Consider the following 21668-nt stretch of genomic DNA (forward strand, 5'->3'; position numbering starts at 1 on the left):
GCTCAGAGGAGCTGCAGTGGGCAGCTCCAAAGCACATCTTGCCTGATTTTCTGACGTCACCGAGACTCCTGGTGACATCCATGCCGATCACTGGGCTCTCTCAGGAATCAATGAATTCAGTTAGGCCAATTGTTCTTGTCTCTGGTGTTAATCAAATCCCATGGCATGCGTATGTGAACCACGTCACTCAACACCAACTCTTACCCACCATTCAGTAAGAGCCGCAGCCCACATCACCCTGGCTGCTGTTTCCAGTTAGGGCAGTTTTCAAAGTGTTCAAAGGAGACAGGTAGGTTTTATTCTCTCTTGACTTACTTATTGAGTCTGATGTCTTTTAAGAAAGAAATTTGTGAATTCATGGTTTCATTATGAAACCAACATAATCAAAATTAGCAGACATATCCTTAGCAGCTTCACAGACTGTACAGAATACTCTTTAGATGACTGCCGTCCATGGCAGTTTTTTTTTTCAAATGTTCTAGGGCTGTTTCCACCAAAATCCTTCATCTCTCATCCTTACTCCAGGATGCCTCAGAGATTGTTGAGTCCAGTTGTCCTTTGTCAATCTTTATCTCTGACAAAATCACTAGACCTGGCAAGCACTATGGAGCATAAAAATCACATATTACATACGCTGATATCTTCATATATGGGATATGTGACTTAGAAGTAACAGAAAGTGAGATTACACCCCCTTAGGGAAGGTCAAAAAAAATTATGAGTTCACGGGCTGTGGGTGTGGTTGATCTGCACATAACTGACGACACAAATTTGAGGCAAACCCCTGTCCTTATCAAAGGCATCCTTAGACAGCAGACAGCATTCTTGAAGGGATGACTTGCTGTGTAATTACAATGCATGAATGTAGAACAAAACAATCTTGGAAATAAGAGGTCTTGAACAGAACTTGCTCTTGAATAAGGTCCCCTTCTTGGAGATGGAGACTCTGTATCTTGTGGAAGGAAAGCCACTTTACAGAATGGCACAAGGGTAGCCAGCTCCTGAAAGGGCCATTACAGAATTATCCCCCAGTGATATTCATTGCTCTCACAGTTTGGATGTCCACCCTGTGTCCCTAGGGAAAAGATGGCATAAAAGAGTGAACTGGGCAGGGAAGGAGCAAGTTGTGTGGAATCGCTTTGGAGATGTGGAAATACGGTTTGGGAAGATGGTTAGAAAAAGAGGGGAGGCAGAGGGAAACGCTGTGGGGGTGCTCCTTGGAACAATACAAAGCAAGTTTAAAAATCAGAATGAGGAGGAGACAGTTGGGCAGGGTCTGATAAAGTCAACTTCGAAGGCAATCTGGATTTTGTGTAACATAATCCAGTTCCTTTCTCCATCTCCAGTGCCGAGGAACAGAGACACCGGGGTTAGGGCCCGGGTGAAGCAGCAGCGGGGACGGGGTCCCAGCTGCCGTGGACGCAATGAAATGGATGGAGCAGCTGGCTGGGTCGAGGTGGGCGAAGCTCTGGGGAGGGCGCTTCCGCTCCCACCCAGCCCGCTCGCTGCGCCCCCTCCCGGCCACGTGGACAGTGGGCGCTCAGGCTTCCGCGCCCCAGGCTGACTCTCCCTTTCAACCCAGAGGGAGACAGTGACAAGAGCCTCTTTCTCCTTCTGTCACAAAACATTAAAGAAGGAATCCCTCCAAACAGCAGTCGAAAACTGATCCCTGAGTTTCAGCTTTCCTGCATTCCAGGCATTTCCAGGAGAATAACTTACTTAGCGACCTGGGGAAAGGTGGGAACCCGAGGCTAAACCCAAAATCTACCCCCGGCACCGAGCGCCCCACATTTCGTTTCGTATTGGAGGGGTGGGGCTTGACTTGGCTGTTTCCGCGCCGACTCGAGTTGGGGGCAGGGGGTGTCGGTTCGGAGGATTGCCCCCTACCTCCCCACCTACCAACTTGGTCCACGCGGCGCGACAATGACGGAGATAATGGGACGCGGGTGGGCGTCTCCAGGACTCCCGCTCCATCCCTCCGGGTCCCCGCCCACTGCTCCTCCGGAACGTACTGTGTGGCCGCTTCTCTCCAGCGCGCGGCGCTGCGCTCGCTTTTATCCCCGGAGCCGCGTCGGTTCGTGCGCTGACAGCCGGGCTCAGCCAGTCGGCTGGAACTGAGTAGCATTCTTTGAATCTGCGGCTTTCATGACGTCTCCCTGCGTGGTCCATCACTTTTCTCCCAGCCGGGGATTTTTTTTTCCGCCACTCTTGGCTTTTCCCCCTTCCCTCCACCCGGTCTCCCTCCTCCGCCCCTGCCCCAGAACACACCCCTCCGCCCTTCGGTTGGCCCCCGCGCCCAGCCCTCCTCTCCGCTCTCGGCCAGAGGGACCCCCTTTGAAGACGGCCGCACCTGGCCGGAGAGGCTGGGCTGGCGGAGGGGTGGGGATGCGAGGGAACCTGGAAGCGAGACCCAGAGCTTGATGCACAGCGAGGAGAATGGAGTCTCCTAATAGCCTCCCGGGGCCGATGTGAAATTTGACCATCTGATTCCAGTTTTTCTTTCCTTTGCTTTTTTTTTTTTTTCCTTCGCCATCCATCGTGTAGTGAATTACTAAATCTTGCTCCATTCCAAGAGAAGAGATCATGATCGAATGAAGCCACCCAGTCCGCGGCAAGGTAAGAGGTGCTCGGAGTTGCTCGAAGGCGAGAAGCTGGCATCAATCTGGGCAAGAGGTTCTGTGCCCTCAGGTCCCCACCTCCCCCTCCCCAGGCTCCGCCGCCGCTGCATGCATCTCCACTCTGATGAGAAACTGGATGCCCAAGTCAAGGGAAAGGCGAGGGAGAAGCCGGTTACATAACAGAAGGGAAATCTGTTTCATACGGTTTTCATTAGCAACTGAAAACTCACAAGGGGAGGTGGCGGGGAGAGGAGGGGTCTGCATGCTCTGGGCTCAAAGAAACCCAGTCAGTTATTACAGACAGCGTTTCAGCATCCGTTGGCAAAGATGAAATGCACGGATTAACTGACAGGGGCGGCTTGCAGTGTAGTCATTTACAGTTGGGAAAAGCCCGTTGTCTTTGTGGAAAGCTGTATCCTTGTTCTTCTTTGCATAGAGGAGAAAGAGAGAGACAGACAGACAGATAGACAGAGAGAGGAACATGAGAAGGAAGAACAGAAAAAGTGAGGGGTGGGGAAAAACAAGCCGAGAATGGGAAACAATAACTCCTAACTGTTCCTTGTCAATATAACAAGAGATGTGATATGACTATCAACAGTGGATAGGAAGCTCTCCCTAGAGTGAACTGAATTATTTTTTAATTGGAAAAGAAAAATAAAACAAACAAACAAAATTTTCTGATAAAATGAAGTGTTTACTGCATTTAGGGGGTTGGATCAATCTGCTGGCTTGCTTCCCCCTGGTTATATTTTCATTTGCATCAAAACATTAAGCTTGGATCAGTTTTTAACAGACATAACAGCAGTATTCCCAAAACCCAATAAAATCTTGGGTCAATCCACAGGTATATCTCTTGTACCAGGTTCAATATGGAGACACTTTTAGGGAGGAAACACATCTTGATAGAAACAGCCACAGTAATGGGGTGAGATTCGTGGAGAAAAAAAAAAAAATACCAGAATTTTCCAAAGAATCCCGCCTCCACTCCCAAAAAAAGGAAGGGGAGGGGGAGAGAAAACTCCAGTGTTTGGGAGTTGGAGATTTATTATATGTTTAGAATGTCTCCTGCCTGGCTTTATCCAAAGTCTGGTGGCCCCAAGCAACCCCCACAGAACAGGGTGCAATGCCACATTCCCGCTAGCACCGTTCCCTGCCTATCTTTCTTCTGCTGAAAAACGGAGGAAGGGGATGCTCAGGAGCTGCCTCGAAAGAAGAAGGGGTTTGCTATAGTCAGGGCTGAGCTAACTAAGCTTCGCCAATTTTGCCTGGAGAAAGAGAGAAAGAGCTCAAGTATCCATGGCGACCCAGGTGGGAGGGGAGAAGGCAGCTCCAGTTAACAAATAAACGTTGGACAAAACTTTCCCAGCTACAAGCAAAGAAATAAGGCAGCCGCGTACCCTGCGGAGGGTCTTAGGGCATAGACTTCGCCCAGCTTCCTGCTTGCGGCCAGCAAGGGGGCGCCTAGAACTGACCATTCCCCATCAAACCTCCCAAAGTTGACCAGGGGCCGCTGAGATGGTTGGGCAGCGGGTCCCTGATTCAGCACCAAGGCCAGAGCACCGGCACCCGGGTTCCCACCTCCTCCCGGTCGGCTGCCACAGTGAGCACTGTGAGTTCCCTGGGTCCCGGGAAGCCAGTCACTTTCTATAAAGGAACGATTCCCTTGCCCGTGCGGAATCTGGTTGTAAGATTATCCATGGAACTGCGTGGGATAGGGAAGCTTGCAAATCATCCATTTCACGCATGGCCGTGCATCAGAATAGCTATTCAAAATCAAGAACATTGAAACAGCAAAACGATCCGAGCTGAACTGAGAATGGGGAAAATCCCGTTCTCAGGGGAGAAAAGGGACACACACACACACACACACACACACACGCACGCACACGCACACACACACACCATGGATCAGTCCCTGATGTGAGTTGTCTACTTTCAACTGAGTCCCTTTGGCTTCAAAAGCGTTCATTCGTTCCTCACCCTCTGGCTCTCCTCTCTAACTTTTTGTCAGGAGTAGATGGCAGAAGGCGCTGTGGGAGCACAGTGGTCAGCGATATACCAGCCAACCAGCTCCCGTCTAGGTGTCCTGAGACCCGGGAGGGTGGAGAAATATTTCACTCTTAGTGCAGACCTGACAGACTTCTCAGCAGAGCTGGTGAGCTCCAGGAAAGGGAAAGGGCATGTTAGTGAGATGAAACCCAGGGACAAACTTCGAGTCAGCATGTGAGCACAGTGACTACATTTCCAAGCTGGCAGGCACAGGAAGCAGAGGAGGAGTCACTTTTCTTAATAGAAACAAGGAAGAAACTGTGCAAGAGGGGATACTTTTTTATCACTCCAGTTCCATTTCAACATTCTTACAGGGAAAACAGGTAAGTCCCTCTCACCATTCTGCCTTCACCTTGGACAAGGATGGTCTCAGCCCTGCTCCCCTCATCTTTGATACCGGGTCTTCACACACCCCCTCCTGGGGGCCGATACTGATGAGGAAAAATAGTAGAGGAAGGTGGCAGTCACACTTTGAATAGAAAGCTTTTAAACTGGGCATCCAGGTGTTACAAGGCACAATTTGAACTGCAGAACCCAGTCAAGGTTTGGCAACTGGATGGAAAGGCTGCCATTCTCTTTTTAGGACGCCTTTCTGCCCTTGTGGTCTTGAGCTAGTTCTGGTTTGCTGTTTATGAAGGTAAACAAGATGTATCCTGGTTTTCCTTGCTGGGCATGTAGAGATGATGAATGTAGAGCAGTAAGGACTTGGATAAAGCAGTATGTTTATACTTTCCTGTCTTTTTTTTTTTTTTCCATGATCGCTAGTGAAGGCAGAAGCAATCTATTCTAAATCTGGGCAAAGGGTGAGATATTACACTATGTTTTACATTTCAGTTCCTGATGGATATTGACAAGTTTATCTATAGTCTAATTTATAAAGTAGTTGCTACCCAAAGTAGACAGAAGTGATGAATGGAATATTATTAGGACTTAAACAAAGCAGCAATACTCCATCTGATGCTATCAGCAGAAGGGAAGTAGACATTACTTATGAAGATAAAGCCAGACAAGAATACTGATCATTAGATAAACAAAGTAATGTATTTGTGAGTTCTAAAGTTCAATTTTTCTCATGAATTAAAAAAAAAGATGGGAATATAAGTAATCTAGGTATAAGAAACTACTCAGTCAGTAATCTTTGGTTCTGGTGGATTCCATGTTCCTGTATTCAGCGCTAATTTACCAAACTATGACTTGCTTTCTTCCTGGGTGGCTAATTGCTGAGCAAACGGTCATTATGTCCTGATAGCAGTCAAAAGCATACTCTAAAATAATTGGTTTACCCATTTCAAGTAGGATTTGTTAAGGAGAGCAACTTAATTTTATTCCTGTGCACTTGGAGCCATTTTGTAATTTTTAAAACAATCATTTTCATACCCCACCTTGGTATGTCCTAACCATCAGTAAACAGTATATTCACTTGTATTACAAACCGGGTCTTTATTTAATACATAGGACTGGCATATGCTGTTTCCTTTGAGTGTATAAAAATGCTTTAATTTACTCTCATATTCCTCCCTACCTTCTCACAAATTACCCTTACTTTACAGGATAAAAAGAAAATAAAACATGAGAAAAGGTATTTTAAGCAATAGGGAAAACATCATTGGAGATTAAAAATAGGTAAATACAGCCTTGTAGAAGTTTAATGCCATTCGCTGATCTTCACAGGTAGAAAGTGTTACTTTCCTCAAGGGTTGGATGTTGCTAAAGTGAATTTTCATGAAGACAAGATAAACCCTCTTTATCAAAATAAGCAGGCGGACAAGATAAAGCTCTTCTCTTTTTCATTAAATCTTCCTTAATCAAATGATATGTAAGTAATATGTAGATTAATAAGGGAAATGGACCAGGGAGAGCCAGAATAAGGCACAGAAAAAGAGCCAGGGAAAAAGGCAGTTATTTATTTTTACCAGATTTAAAGTGATGATGCTTTTCAAAGCAAGGTTTGTTTTTGTTTTTGTTTTAGTTCATTGTATCAGAACTTTGAGGTTGGTGGAATTGAAATGTTTAAATTCAACAAATTTGGATTTGGCTTACTGAGATGGCATTTATTGTTTCTTTCTTTTATTTTCAATAATTTTCATTTAAGTACCAAAAGAGAATTGGTTCACTCCGGATATTTAAAAAATTGTTAAATTTACTAATACCAATAGAAGAGAAATTGGTAGTTAAGTTGAAAAATTATCAAGACACTTCTGTTGAATTAACAGGGTTTTTTTTTCCCCCTTTCACTATACTTAAAGTTTTTAGGGAGGTAGAAAAACAAAATAAAGTCATTTGGGATAAAAATACACTTTAAAATGTATTTAAAATAATGAGTCCTAGGAATAATTAGGGTCCCATAGAAATAAGAGGTCATGGTAATTGTAGTCAGTGCTGAATGCTATTCTGACTCTCTTCTGACAAAGTACTGCAATACACACATACTTGACAACATTTTACTAGCACAAATTAATGAAGTTATTTCCTTCAAATAAAGGACAGTGTCATCTTAAAAAGAATATTCTGTATTCCCTCAACTATAGTCTTGATCTAACCATACCTGCTAATCAACTACAGATACTCATTTATTTCTTTATTACTGAACTGAATAGTTATTTAAACAAAGCCTCAGAGGCTGATTCTGCTCAATGCACAATGTCCAAATGGCCATTCAAATCTCTATTTTTCCCGATGCATTAAGGCTATTAATCAACTTTCCTACTTACAATGTGTGAAGATAACCCCAAGTTTTAATGAAATGGCTACTTAATTCCTGTTTTTACAGATGAGTTCATGTCAGATTAATCCCAGTGACCCCTTCAGTCTCGCACTTCACGGTTCCTCTTTATGGCTGTACTTAGGACCAGGGAGCATGCAGTACTGGTGTTCTCTTTTAGTGAGTAGATTTTGACAAATATTCACCACCAGTCATCTTCCCAGTCACAGAAATGCGGTTTCCAGTGTGAAAATTTTACAAAATGAGCCAGCAAGTGCATCTATAGGATCCATATTTTTGCCAACAATGTTGTGTTGGGGAGAGAGACTAAATCTGAACATTTTATATACATTGTGAGAGACAAACCTATAAATTAAGTTTTGATCCTGGTGCTGAGGCAGTTTTCCCTTTAAATTTACAGGCATCACCCGTCTCCTACCCAAAATGTTTTTACCCTGAAAAAACAGACTTTTTTAAATGAAGCTTTAAATTTCATTGTTTTATCTAATAGGAATGTGTGCAAGTGTGACAGTGTGCCTGGAAAGTGTCATTTGGTGAGTAATAGCACTAGTTCTGGTGTATAATTAATGGCATTTGCATCAAGTTCTAGGTGTATCTGTCAGCTTTGACTACGTTTGGTGCAGTAACAGCAATTCCAATCTCTCAATGGCTTACAAAACACAGATTTACTTCTCCACGAAGCTACATGCTTTTGCTGGTCAGCTGTGGCTCTGCCCCTCAGTGTCTTCTTCTGGGATCCAGGATGAGACCAATCTGATCTGGGACATTCCATTCCAGTGTCAGAGGGAAAGGAGAATGCCAATTAAGAGCCAATTAAGCAATGGCTCTTAAAAGTCTTGCTCAGATATGAAACAAGTTATCCACTCATGTTCCACTGGCCAAAAACCAAGTCCCGGGTCACACCAATGCCAATGGCCAATGAAATGGAGATGTACATTTCTCCCACAACGAGGCACTGCAAGTCGTATAGCAATAGGTGGAGACGTATAATCAATTTTCTTACAGAGAAGGAAGTGAATAACTGGGGACAATAATATAATCCACGACACTAACTGGGTGACCTCGATCAGCTTCAAGCTTTTGGTTTGCCTGTCTATAAGGTGAAAATAATAATGATGTCCACTCCAAAGATGTTGCGAGGATTAGTGTGATAATGTAAGGTTCTTAGCACAATGTCCAGCACAAAGTAGACACTTTATAAATAGCAGGTGCCGTTATTCATTTGTTACAATGTGTCGTTGTTTGGTCCTCAGTAAAGCTAAGTGGATTCTATTGATTAGATAGCTGCTACAACAGAAAATCCCTAAGTCTCAGCAGTTTAGCAAAATGGAAGATGGTTTCTCATCCTTGTAAATCCAGTTGGCTGATGCCATACCAGGGATCAGATTGATGGATATTTTATTGTCTTTAACACTTGGCTTCCAAGATCTCCTGAGTGTTGATTTGCAATTGGCAGATAGGGAAAGAGGGAGAATAGGTGATTATGCAGGAGATTTTCAATGATAGGAGCCTGGACGTAATTATATTAATCTTGCCCATATTCTATGGCAACACTTAATTGCAAAGGTAGCTGGAAGTTGTAGTTTAGCTCTATGTCCAGGAGGAAGGCAAACTGGTAGGGTGAACACACTTGAGTCTTCGGCATATATATCCAATGTTATACATGCACATTTGACTACTTTAATATAAATATCTTGTGTCAAAGAAATACTGTTAGTGTGAATCAGGAATAGAGTGGGTTAGAACCAATGATTTGTCCCAGTGGTAAAAAGGTCCTTATTTGAAATAATGTTTTGTTGAGCCATCAAGTCATTCTTCATTGGTGTATTTTTTTTTTAGTAAATTAGATGAGATCTTTTGACTTTTGGAGTAGGTGTATTTGATGCTTACAAAAGAGACGCAAATCTGTATTGTTTGACTTCTGGGAGCTGAACCATTAGAGTAGACACAAATAAAATCCAACTTCACAACCCATGCTCAGGAGAAAGTTTCCAATCCTGACAATTACACCCACACTGTGTCTAAGAATGCTGAAGAATTAGATTCTGTCTTCCAAGACCTAGCACTCGCCGTTGACTAGCAATTTGCATTTTGTTTTGAATCACATACACATCTATAGGTTAAACACATGCTTTAAGTTTAAGTTGAAATAATCCAACAAGAGCAGTGTTCTTCTGAAAATAGGCCATGTAATTTGTAAGTAGTTTTTGAGAACTCCTGCCTGCCTCAAAGGAGAGCAGGTACCCTTGGAAACTTAAATCTATACCTTTTCACTAGAAGGGAGAGATCAGCTTTAATGCCAAATACACAATTTAGAAAAGAGAAATGTCAGGAGGAGATACATGAGAATGCTATGAAAGAAAGGGCCAGGAGAAACATGGTGGTCTTCCATATTGCTTCCAGCTATGTCATTCCCACTCCTCCAACTTAGGTGCGAAAGCCATGGTTCATTCATGCAGGGCCCAAGGTGGCCAAGCTGAAACAATGAACACCTACCACTAATATATGTTCATCCTCCCATGGGGCAATTATATTGTATCAGAGAACTCTTGAACACTTGAAATCTCTTACCATTCCAAAGTGCAGAACATCCCATAGTGGAACTTCTGTTCAATGAAGAGAGCGTTTTTGAGGAGAGGGTTTATTTCACTGCCCAATCCTATCATTTCAACCTAGAAAGGATATACACCAACTCAGTCACATGCAGAAGGGAGCAATCCACATGGTAGGTAAGTCTAAATCACATAACATAAGAAGTAGATGAAGGAATTGGGACTATTTCCCCTAGAGAATTCTTGACAGGAGGGTAAGATAGTTGTTTTCAGGTGTCTTGATATTTGAAGATGAAGGAGCGATTATAATTGTTCTGCTGGCCTCTAAGGGATAAAACTAGGACCTAGTGGTGGAAGTTACAAAGTGCCATATTTCCCTTCAATATAAGAAAGAATGTTCTGTAGTCAGAGCTGGGCAGGGGTAATGTGATCTGTCCTCTCCATTTGCACATTCCCCACCACTGGAAGGCACAGAGAAGCTGAGAGAGCTAAGATTTAGGGCTGGAGTAGAGGTGTTTTAAAGTCTCTGCCAACCCGGAGCTTCCAATCCCCATAAAGACAGTGATGACCTACAGTTTCAGTCAACAGAGGTCCAGAGAGTAGACAGTGATGGTCACTCTGTGAAGCCATCGTTTTCTTGGAGAACCACCACTTCTCTGTAAGAGTCAAATTTCACCAAATGACATCTCTCGGTCCATACCGTGTGGCCCATAAGAGCAGGCCTGGAGCACAACGACCACATGACCAGGCTGCAGGCCCACAGGATTTATCACTCATGGGGAAGATTTACCCTTCTCCTTTATGTTGTCAATCACACTCTATTTTCAGTATAGCTAAGGAATGGAATACCTCAGTGGGGGCTTCTCACAGCACCCCACAACTTCTTCTTTGTAAAAAGCCCCAATTTCCTTTCAGAGTTGAAACCCCATGACACATCAGCCAGAATACACTTCAGATTTGCAGACATTTCTTTTGTGCAAAATAGGATGTGAATAAGACGGAGTTCCTACTCTTAAGGAATCCAGTTTCAATACTAGCAAGGAAGGAATGGACCTCTTCCTTTTCAGCTGTGTCCTGAAAACTCACCAGCGAATAACCTGAATATATATTCACCCTCCTGGGGTGGTGACCAGACCCATCACAGTGAGGCATGTAAAGAGAGAGGTCACAAAGAGAGAAGCAAATAAAGGACCTATTATAGATGTGCTGTCATAAAAGGATTCCTTCATTGAGAAGGAGACTGAATGAGGTGGCCCTCTTTCTCATTAGCAGCTGAGGAGTGTTGAGCCCCAAGCCAGCACGTCTCATGTCTCCCTTCTGTCCACAGATGGATCTCTGTGGTCAGAAAGAAGCATTAAAGCTGACAGAAAGCTTAGGTCGGTGGTTCCCAACGTGTGTCCCAAAACCAGTAGCAACAGTGTCACCAAGGCAACTGATCACAAATGCTAATTCTCAAGCCCACCTCAGATCCACTGCATCAGAAACTCTGGGGATGGAGCAAACCATCTGCTCATCTCCTCCAGGAATCTGAGCAGCCACTAAGTTTGAGAACCACTGGCTTTTTCTCAAATGCTGCCCTTCTTGTAAGGCATCTTCCAATAGTGAAGCCTTCCAAATGTGTGCTCGCTTGAGAGCTATGCAAAGCCACAACTGGAGATGGAATGCCTGCCCTTATCTTCCACTGCATAAGCAGATCTAACCTGGACTCAATGCCCGAGGGAAAAAGACAAAAACAAAAGGCTCTTGTTCCAACAGGCAAAATATGCACAATCACACTAAGTGGAGAAGGTTATGGGCAGAAAGCAAAGGCTTCTCTATTGCTCTCTTCATATAAATAAACTTCTTAGTCTTTTGGAATTTGAGTTCATCCGTCCAGAAGTTTTCTAGTTCTTATTTTGAATTAATAGTCTCATCTATTATCCTTTAAATAAAAGATGTCATCAGGGAATAAGAATGGTGTACTCTGGAGAAAAGTCACATTTCAAAAACTGAATAGTGGGCTTATCATGGCAAACCTTCATGCAGTCAGGTGAAGAATAATTGTAGTTATATAACATTTGTTTTTGTTTAAAACCTCTCTTGACCATCTGCATATTTCCAGAAATTGACCTTTAATAGCTGCCTTTGAATCACCATGGCTTCTTGAACCAGTCAGTCAACAAACCTTTAACAAGTATCTACTATGTAAAGAAGACAAAGGAGGAAAAAGGAAGAAGTGTCCTAATTTTAGCCCTCGGAGGCATTGGGACTTCGAAAATAAGAATATTAGTGAAACAATAATTTACAAGACAAAGAAGCAAAGTGTTAAGAGAGTGCTGGGCTTTGACTATGGAAGGGGAACATCAAAAAAGGCTGATGTGGGTAGGAAACATCCAAGGTTATGGTGGAAGTTAAAGGAATCTTGGCAGAAGTAGAGTTTTGATTGGGAAACAGGGACAGGAGAGCATTTCAAATGAGAAATCAGTCTGCACGCAGGGAACACTGGGAATGAGGGTTGATCAGGAAGGGGTATGATCTACCACCTCATAGAGAAAAGAGGGACCATGGATGGCCATGGAACTTGAGTCTTAGATCTCAAGTGATGGCTTTGTTAGGGGGCAAAAGGGAGGATACACAAATTTTATTCTGCCATCTTAATCTAGCAGCCTTGGGCAAGGCAGACTTGAGAGAAAATACTGGGATCAGGAGACACCTGGATGCTGGTGGGAAGGGAGGAGGACCAAAGCATGCCCAGAGTCGTAAACCAGCAACAGAAAAATGATCCCATTTTAGTGCTTTCCCTGGTGCTGAAATTAGAAGCTCACTCATGAGTGGAGAGACCAGGCTGATGATGGATTCAGCCCAAAGAAAGCCCTAACATTGAGCGCTCCATAAGCAAGAGGGATTGCACGTGGCCGCGGTCCAGGTGTGGAATGTTGAGATCGCTCCAGTGAATAAGTAACACACAACTGGGAAGGAGGCTGAGCCTGAGTGAGGGCTGCAGCGGCGAGTTAGAGCTCAGGTTAAACAGAGCTGCCACTTGTTGGGCCTTGTCACCTTCACATGCAGTCACTTGGCTGCAGCATGCCAGAATGTGTCTTTGGGAATTTGTCCTTCCTGAGGCACTGTCAGGACAAGTATGCCGAGGGTTACAAATGGGAGATTTGTCAGTCCTGCAGGTGATAGGACCATGTTATTTTGTGATATGAAGAACTCCTTTCTCGTTTGCAAAAACACTGTTGCTTGATTTTCACTTCATAGTTGTTCCCAGTCATGCATGTTGAACTCTTGTCGTTTTCTCTGCTCGTGGAATAAAACTCGCTGAAGCCCTAATGGAAGTCACCTTGGATTTAGTCTTGCTTGGAACAGCAGTGAATGGAGGCCCCGGGAAACATGAAGTCTTAGGTGAATCCTTTCAGTGCCTGTCACTAAGCCAGAGTTCCCACTGCTACCACCAAAGAGTAAGCATATGATGGGTTTGTATGGAACCACCTTCATCGGGAAATAACCTCAATGGCATGGCTCCCCCAGTGTGAGGTGTGGTTCAGATCTACAACTGCAAAATGAGTAAAGATCATTTTTATAAGACTTCAAAATAATTTTTAAAAATAATGAGCTAAAATTCTTTTCTTTCAGTGAATTTTGTTTTTCAGAGAAATAGTTCATTTGGTCTACAATATTGAAATAAGAGTCTCGATTCTCTATTCTCATTGTGTATATAAGTGGAGTTTATTTTAAATTAGCAATGCTGATTCTTTTATGAGACTTGGCTATCAGGGGAAAACAAAAAGGTTATGTTGGGCACGGGGTAATAAGGGCTATCACGCGGCATCCTCAGATCAGCAAGTGTATCTCCTCTGAAAATTCCTGATTATAAATAATCACCTAATCTCCAAAACAATACCAAAGTCACCCACAATGGCTCACCCATACACAGGGTTTGTAACATCCAGATTTTAGAGCAACTGATAGAGAAGATGACATTGTGGTGACACACAAAACTAGTCTGGGATAGGATAATTTCATGAAAATCTGCCAATCATTTTCAAATGAACCTCCAATTTTGTCACTGACTGAATAAGATGTTCTTAAAATAAGCAATTGTTCAACTACGCCAGCCTTTCTTTTGGTTGTCCCCGATCAGTCCAAAGTAGATTGTCCTTTTACTGCAAAAGTATCAGGAGGCTGTTAGCACTGAGGTTGGACCCTGGTGGTCCTTGTGAGAAACTGTAATCCTCATTTGATTCATTCAAGCTCTTGCAATATGCAAGTATTGTTCTAGTCCGTTCCTTTACTCATGTGAGGAATGTGGACTCAAGGTACTTCATTTCTTGTTCAATTTCCAGGGGAGCGGTTGGTATGGCTAGAATAAGGCATCCCCGGAAATGTGAGGTCAGCAGTCAGGGCTCCCGTAAGTGACAGGCCCTACCTCCCCATCTGGGCGTCTTCCCGCACCCAGGTCCGCAAAGGGGAATTGACTGAGTCACGTGCACCTTGCACTCTAACCCCAAAACAGACCAAATCACTCCGTGCCCCTACAGCACCCCCAGGACTTCGTACATGCCCAAATGAGTACATGAGGAAAGACAAGGGAAACCCCATGCATCTGGCAAAGACAGGGGAAAAGGTGGACTAGGACCTGGGAGCTCTGAGCACAAGAGAAGGACTCTCGGGCGGTGGGCAGGGAATGGACAGCGGTGTCTAACAAGGAGAGAAAGTGGGCCTCAGGTATATGCAAGAGAGCCTTGCTGAAAGCAGAGGGCTGATGCCATAAAATCTCTTTAAAAGAAGGGAGGGTAATTTGTTTGCTGTCATCTCAGGAAATCGAAACAATAAACCAGGCAGCTTCTTGAGTTAAATATCCAGGTCACTAAATTCGAGATGTCAATTAAAGTATCTTTGAAAATACCACCCCAATTCAAAGTCACGCCCTCGGGCTTGCGCCGTCTCCTCTCACCATAGGCATTTTCCTGGGGACAATTCCGTGGGCCTTCCTGTGCAGCCACTTCATGGACTGAAGTGTGTCGCATGGTGTCGCTGTGCCCTCCACCTCCTGACAACCAAGGCTAGGCTTTGACATCACTGCACCCTCTCTGCCGCTCTCCTTAAGAGTTTCATGAAAGAGCCATTCAATATGTGGTGTTTGAATGATATTTTGATGATGCCTCAAGTTTTCCGCTTCCAGCAGAAATCTTAGAAATCTATTAAAACTCTTTAAAAATAGCTCTCTTTGGAAGATGAATACAGATTATATTACTCCCTGCAGTAAAATTGTAGCCATCTCCAGAAGTTCAGTAAAAACCACCTGAGCAAGAAATCAAAGACCCAAATGCTGTAGATGGAGGCCAGAGGGGAGACAAGAGAGAAAGAACTTTTTCTTCTCTTGGTAACTTGTATTAGTGAAAACATCTCTTGTGGATGTCACTCCAGCACAGCATGTGAATGTACGAGGGAAAGGTATGAATGTGGGTTTCAGATGGGACGACGCCGAGCAACATTCTCACTTCTCTGAGCCCCGTAAAAACTGAAGCTCAGTCATTTCCAGCTCGTTGGTTTCTGACACGCCTGTGCTGGTCTGAGCCCTCACGCTGTTAGCCGTAACCACGTTTCCTTTCAAGAAGCCTGAGAGGTTGGCGTGGACGTTGAGTCATGCGGTGCCGCAGAACGAGCCTTGACAGGTGCTGAGCTGTCAGATGAGTTACTGAACTTCTTTCTCTACCAGGTTTCCCAGCTCTCGAGTAGGGCTCATTCAGGGAAATAAACCAACAGATTAGGGAGCTATTTTTCCTATCCCCTGTTTCTAAGAGGATCTGGAAAATTATAATGAGCAATTTCATGATTTTACACTTTTTCTCAAGTGCCAAGTGAATCTGTCCAGGGGGCAGGTGCTACTTACAGCCTCATCATAGGCTTTTGAAGGAGAAACAAGTTCACGGTGGGGAATAATGCCCCAGATACACTGGGGGCCCCCACATCAACGAAGACTGAACTGTGCCCAGTGTGGCAGACTCACGACATGGGGAAGTGAGCTCATGGGTTGGAAAGGTTTTTAACAACTGAATCTGAAATCCAGGGAATCCTAGGCTGATATTCTTCTGGGTGGAATAGCTAATCCAAGTAACTCACTTAAACCAGACCACCCCATTCCTGAGGCCCGTGAAGTTTCCCAGCAAAGTCAATACTGCACCTAGTGAGTACAAATGAGTTTCCAAATGTATACAAGGTTATGGATGGACGGAGAGAGCTGGCCACGTTTATGCCTGTGTGAGCATAGAACCCTCACGACAGCTTTTTATGTGTGGTTTCCGTGCAAGTGATACTTCTGGGACCCATCCTGGTGACACTTCTACCAATGGAAATGTGGAGAAGTTGGGTGTAGCCAGACTTCTGGAAACCAATCTTCTCTTTCTCTGAGACAACACTGACCTTTAAAGTAACTGGCCAGTTTCGCCAGTCAGAGCTAATGTCTCTCTTAATTTTTAGAATTTTCCTGGTTGGTCCCACATATTTATTCCTCAGGTTGAACATTGAAATCATTTCTTCAGGTTGAAAAAACAATCCCCCCCATGACCGCACCACAGCTATCTGTTCATGTTTCATTCCATCCATAAAAAATAAACAAATAAATAAAATAAAAATAAAGTAACTGGCCAATTTTAACTCTCTGTTTTAATATTTCTACAAAGCAAGAATGTCAACAGCTAAATCAGGAAGAGTAAACACATTTTGAGATTAACAAACCCTGTGCTCAGACAGCTTGACTAAAACCAATAAAATGCAACTTGTTTCACCCGGGCATTTCTCACTTACTCATTGTACAGGTAAGCTAATTCAATATAGAAAAATGTAAAGATTTGAATAAGCTAAAAAAAAAAAAGTCAGGAAGGCAGCAGGCAGGAAGGAAGGGAGGAGGGAGAGAGGAAAGAGGGAAGGAAATAGCACGTATCGTAAATAAATGAGTTTATGGTTTTAACTAAAACCGATCACCGCGCACACTATTCTGTTGCTCACTTTTCTTACCTGGTAATACTCCATCAGCTTCTTTCTGCGTCAGTAAGTGGGGGTGGGCGGTAGACGTCTGCAGCCCCACTCCTAGCTGGGGCTCACACTCGGCACTTTAATCGCCTTGCTCGTGGCCCCTGGCTAAGCCTTGAACGGGAGAGGTACTCACCTGAGAACCAGGGGAGCTGATGACGTAAAGCTCAGTCTGAGGGCAGGATAAGATGGGTAAGACTTTCTAATTCAAGCAGTGAGGCAGAAAAAGGAGGCAAATTTCTTCTTCTTCCACCTTTTTTTTTATTCAGGCTGGCAGTGGATTGGATGGTGAGGGTGTGGGGGGAATCTACCTTACTGAGTCCACTGATTCAGAGGTTAATCTCATCCTAAAACAACCTCCCAGAAACACCCAGAAATAGCAGTAACAGTTAATCCGGGCACCTCATGGCACAGTCAAGTTGACACCTAAAATAAACCATTGCATGGCATATCAGACACTGCCCCGAACATAGTAGGTACCCAATATTGTTGAGTAAATATGGAGTATCATTGCGATGGCCGCACTGTAAGCAATTCTGAAACGTATTTACTGTGAATTTGTTTCACCCTCATTTTGGACATTAGCGTTATTTTCGTTTTTTGTTGTCAGCACCGCTAGTATAAGCATCCTTGCACACACCGTATCAGCTTGCTCCTTTAGCATAAAGTGCTGTGAATGTAATTGCCGAGTAAAATGGTCAGCACTTTCTTAAAGCGCCTGCAACATTTCACCAAATTACCCTCCGGAAAGGCTGCCCGTGTTTACACTCCACCAGGGCCCCAGGCTACAGATCCACTGACCACACAAGCAGCCTGAATTGATGCAAAACCATTCAAAGAATAGGACCAGGTCTTTCTTACCTGCCGGAACCTGTGCCCATTTGAGCCACTCAGCCACCTGACCCGGCCAGTGACAAAGAAGGAGTTGATACCAGACATTGGGCAAAAATCTTTCCTCTGGTGAAATTCAGATGATACAAGTTTGAGAGATAATGTCCCAGTCGTTAAGCCAGTTGATCCTCACAAGAACCCCCTGTGGAATGGCGCACACACTGTTGGCCACTGGAATGATGATGGCAGATCCATCATTTCTTTAAATTTGTTTTGTTTTTTACGTTTCTAACCATTGGTCCATTATTCCACAGTGAGGCAGTGTGGCACAGTGTTTGAATGTAGGCTGCAGAAGGCAGGGTTTGAATTCTGTACTTCAACCAATTCCTGGGTCACCTTGGTCAACTTACTTAATTTCCCTGTGCCTTAGTTTTCTCATCTACAGAATGAGAACAGCTAATATTCCCTCTCTGACAGCGTTGTGGTGAGTATTAAATAATGTTTGGGAAGTGCCCAGAGAGTACCCAGTAAACTATAAACCTTCTCAGTATCTGTCACTCATAATTATTATGCTACACATTATCATCAGCTTGAGGTTTTTCAACACATGCTTCATCAATTTTTTTTCTCTTTACCTTCCATGTAACCCAAGTTCACACAGGTGGGTCGTACGAGGTCACCAGGATTTGTAATTAGCGTCCGGAGTCCGGGCATCCTGCCTGGAACTTCCCCACTCTGCCCTTTCAACATGCAGGATCCCTTCCTCAGTCACACTCACGCTGGACGGCCGTGTCCAAGACGGGTCCTTTAGAAGAGATTTTAAGCAATTTGGCAGAACTGGGCTAGTCTATTAGCTTCTTGAAATGCTTTTATAATTTTAAACTTGAGGGATGGGGAGGGAGGGGAGTTGGGAAAAAAGAGAGAGTGAGACAGAAGAATCCAGCTTAGGGCAGTTTCTTAACAATAGCTTCTGTAGTCTACTTGGCCATATTTCAGGGCCAAAACCAGCTTTCCCTCTGAGTTCACAAACTATTATTATTCCACGTGATGCCATGATTTCTGCGGAGATTATGCACAAAAGATAAAAATCCCTTGCTTTTGCCACCATCATTCCATCTCAACCCAGGAGCAAGTCAGCATAATATTTCTCAGGAGACAGAGTTGTCTCTTCCTTTATTAGCTGATTTCCCTCCTAAAACATAAGAAACATAGACTCATTAGAGGACTGAAGGTTTTTGCTCCTTAACAGAAAGAAAAAAAAAACTGTCTTCTTTTTTTTAGCTATGTGAGAGTTTTTGCTGGTTAATTTTAAAACATTGAGAAATATTTTCTTTTCAAAACAAACAGGAAAAGAAATTTCTTTCCCTGGTTATATCTTTCATTAAAACAAAATACAATTTCATAGATATCTTAACAATTCAGTTCTTCCAACGTCTCTGATATTTAGTGCTTTGGCTTTACCCATATTTTACAGAGGGAAATCTTTTATTCCCCAACAATGCATGAAGTTTGTTGATTCCAATCTGTAACTCCATCCACCATCTATAAGCTTTCTAGAGCAAAAAACAAAACAAAACCAAAAAAACTAGTAGCACATAATTGACATTTTGAAAATTTAAAAGAAATGAAATCCACTAGGAACAACTCTTGAAAGGCACTTTGCAGCAGGCCAACCTGGAGTGGAATTTTCCAGTGACTAGGAAAGACTCGAGAGCCAATCAGATGACCATTCTAATGAAAAACAGCAGAACACAGACACCAGGCTCGTATCAGAGCCGGAGACACTCAGATACAGGATGCTGCCGACAACCTTGTCCACCGCAGCTATACAGATTCGACAGGTCTGCGGTGCCCACCCTGCCCCGCCCCACGTGGGTGCGTCTTCAGAGCCTCCCAGGTGATTTTACAGGGCAGCCAGGGTGGCGAACCCGAGGGAGCACGTGCACACAGCCCAGTGTTAAAGGTTCAGTGTGTGACAGTGACAGAAGTCTTCCCTTGTGCTGCCTCCTGAGCTCCAGTTCAGGAGGTGGTTTGCCATCTGTAATCTCATTTGATTCGTCACTCCCTCAGCAAACAGGCATTGGGTCCTCCGGGGTCCTAGGTGCTGCAGTAACTCTCAGGAACCAGATGAGACGGGCTCTTTCTACAGAGGGGTGGTGCTGTCTTGCTGCTGGGGGTGGGACTGCCGTCCCCAAGACTGTGCCGTTGTGCAGTTGTGAAGTCTGCACAGGCCTCTTAACATCTCGGAGCACTGAGAGCAGAGCTGCACCCTAATGAACTTGGGTGATCCGAGGTGGCCGTGGGGAAGGACAGGGCTTGGTGGGATCAGGGAGCCAGGGGAGCAGATGTGAGGAGGGGGTCAGGAGGCAGATCGCAGGGACCTGGTGCACCACAGTCAGGACCTTAGATTTCATCCCAGAGGCAACTGGGAGCCAAAGCAAGATTTTAGACCAGACGGCAGAAGGGACACTTTGCTCCTAGAAGAATGATCCTTGTGTTTATCCAACAGCAATATCAGTAGCTGTATTTAATTTGCCATAAGACAGGCAGCTGTGAGGAATAATAGAGCTTATTTTTAGATCCACCATTTCCTGGTGCATCCAGTGGGTCCCGCTTCCGGGGGAGGCCTTTTGCATGTGATCTGCATCTAAGGGCTTCTCACTGGGCACGAGCGTAAGTGACACCTACACGTGGCGGCAGCCCTCAGCGGGGTGAGGTCATCCCTCCCACCATGGGCGGCGCTGCGCTTCTCCTCCCCACCCCCCGCTGCTCCCCTGGCGTGGGGGTGGCTCCAGCAGGGAGTCACTGTCCTCACAGCATCCTGTGACTCACTCACCGTTCCTCTTCCTTGCTGAGCAACATCTTGGGAGGGGCCAGATGCAGAGACAGGATGGGCAGGGGGCAGGGGACACCCCAACCAGGGATCTGCAAGGTAACAGCAGAGCAGGCCTCCTTGCAGGGCTGTCTTCAGAAGATTTTTGAAGCCAAAGCAGCTTCCTAAAGTGGAGAGAACCCAGTTCTCCCCCAGAAACGCCAGTCCCAGCATTTAGAAATTCTGTTTAAATCCCTTAGCAAGATGAAGAAGTCGGCGTGGTTTCCTGCAGGCAAATCTCTGGCTTTCACACTAACCGGTTCCCTGCTGGCTGTGTGATTCATCCATCCCAGCCTGCTGGCCCTCCCCCCACCTCTGGAAGAGCCTGGCCAGGGCTCCAAGGTGAATTCCCAGCAGTCCCGGCACCAGACATTTGCCTTTTCTCTTCCTTTTTGAAGCTCAAATCCCATGCTCCAGGCACTGCCTTCGCTCACCTCTGTTTTTGGCAGGGATGTGTCTGCCAGCTTGTTATCCCTGCTGCCTCTGGGGCCCAGGTTTGCTCTCCCCCAAGGCTGTCAGCTTGTCTGTTCCCCTGACAGACACCAGCTTCCACTGAGAGAAATCCTGAGTGTTCCTACAAGGCTTCAGCGAGTGTGTTTATCCCCAGCCCACATGCCACCCTCGAGTGTCATCCGGGACACGGGAATGTGGGGTCCAGCCCTCCTAGCCATACTGTGTCTCCAGGTTCACCTTGGGGCCCCAGAAAGGTCACCTCTGCAACATTATGGCCCACAAGAGATGCACCCCCTACACCCGATGCCCCAGGAACCCCCCAGCTGAGACACAACCACAACCGAACCCACACAAGCCTTATTCTTTCAAGTGGAAACAGGCGTGTGAGATCACTGGCCGCCCCAAAGCGCTTTGGAAATGTCAGCAGTTTCCCAGCCCCACAGACACTCATCACACCTTAGAGAGAAGCGGTCCTGTTTTTAGGGGCGTGATTTTACCCTGAGAAACTACGAGATTCTACACTAAGGCTTCACCTCGCATTTCCATCTTTCAAAACA

The 21668-nt window shown here is 44.8% G+C and overlaps 1 protein-coding gene across 2 annotated transcripts in view; it reads left to right on the forward strand.

Annotated features, from left to right (window-relative positions):
* The first annotated feature begins 1868 nt into the window (after window positions 1-1868).
* Window positions 1869-21668, forward strand: part of KCNJ6 (potassium inwardly rectifying channel subfamily J member 6) — a 256311-nt gene continuing 236511 nt past the window's right edge. The window contains exon 1 of one of the 2 annotated variants that reach the window (XM_032466615.1): window positions 1869-2616. The gene's annotated coding sequence lies outside the window, so the exon portion shown is untranslated. Of the gene's footprint in view, window positions 2617-3761; window positions 4991-21668 lie in introns of those variants that run through there. The other variant, XM_032466659.1, reaches the window with a different exon arrangement.

The sequence above is a fragment of the Camelus ferus genome, chromosome 1, assembly GCF_009834535.1.
Source record: "Camelus ferus isolate YT-003-E chromosome 1, BCGSAC_Cfer_1.0, whole genome shotgun sequence".
NCBI classification, from domain to species: domain Eukaryota; kingdom Metazoa; phylum Chordata; class Mammalia; order Artiodactyla; family Camelidae; genus Camelus; species Camelus ferus.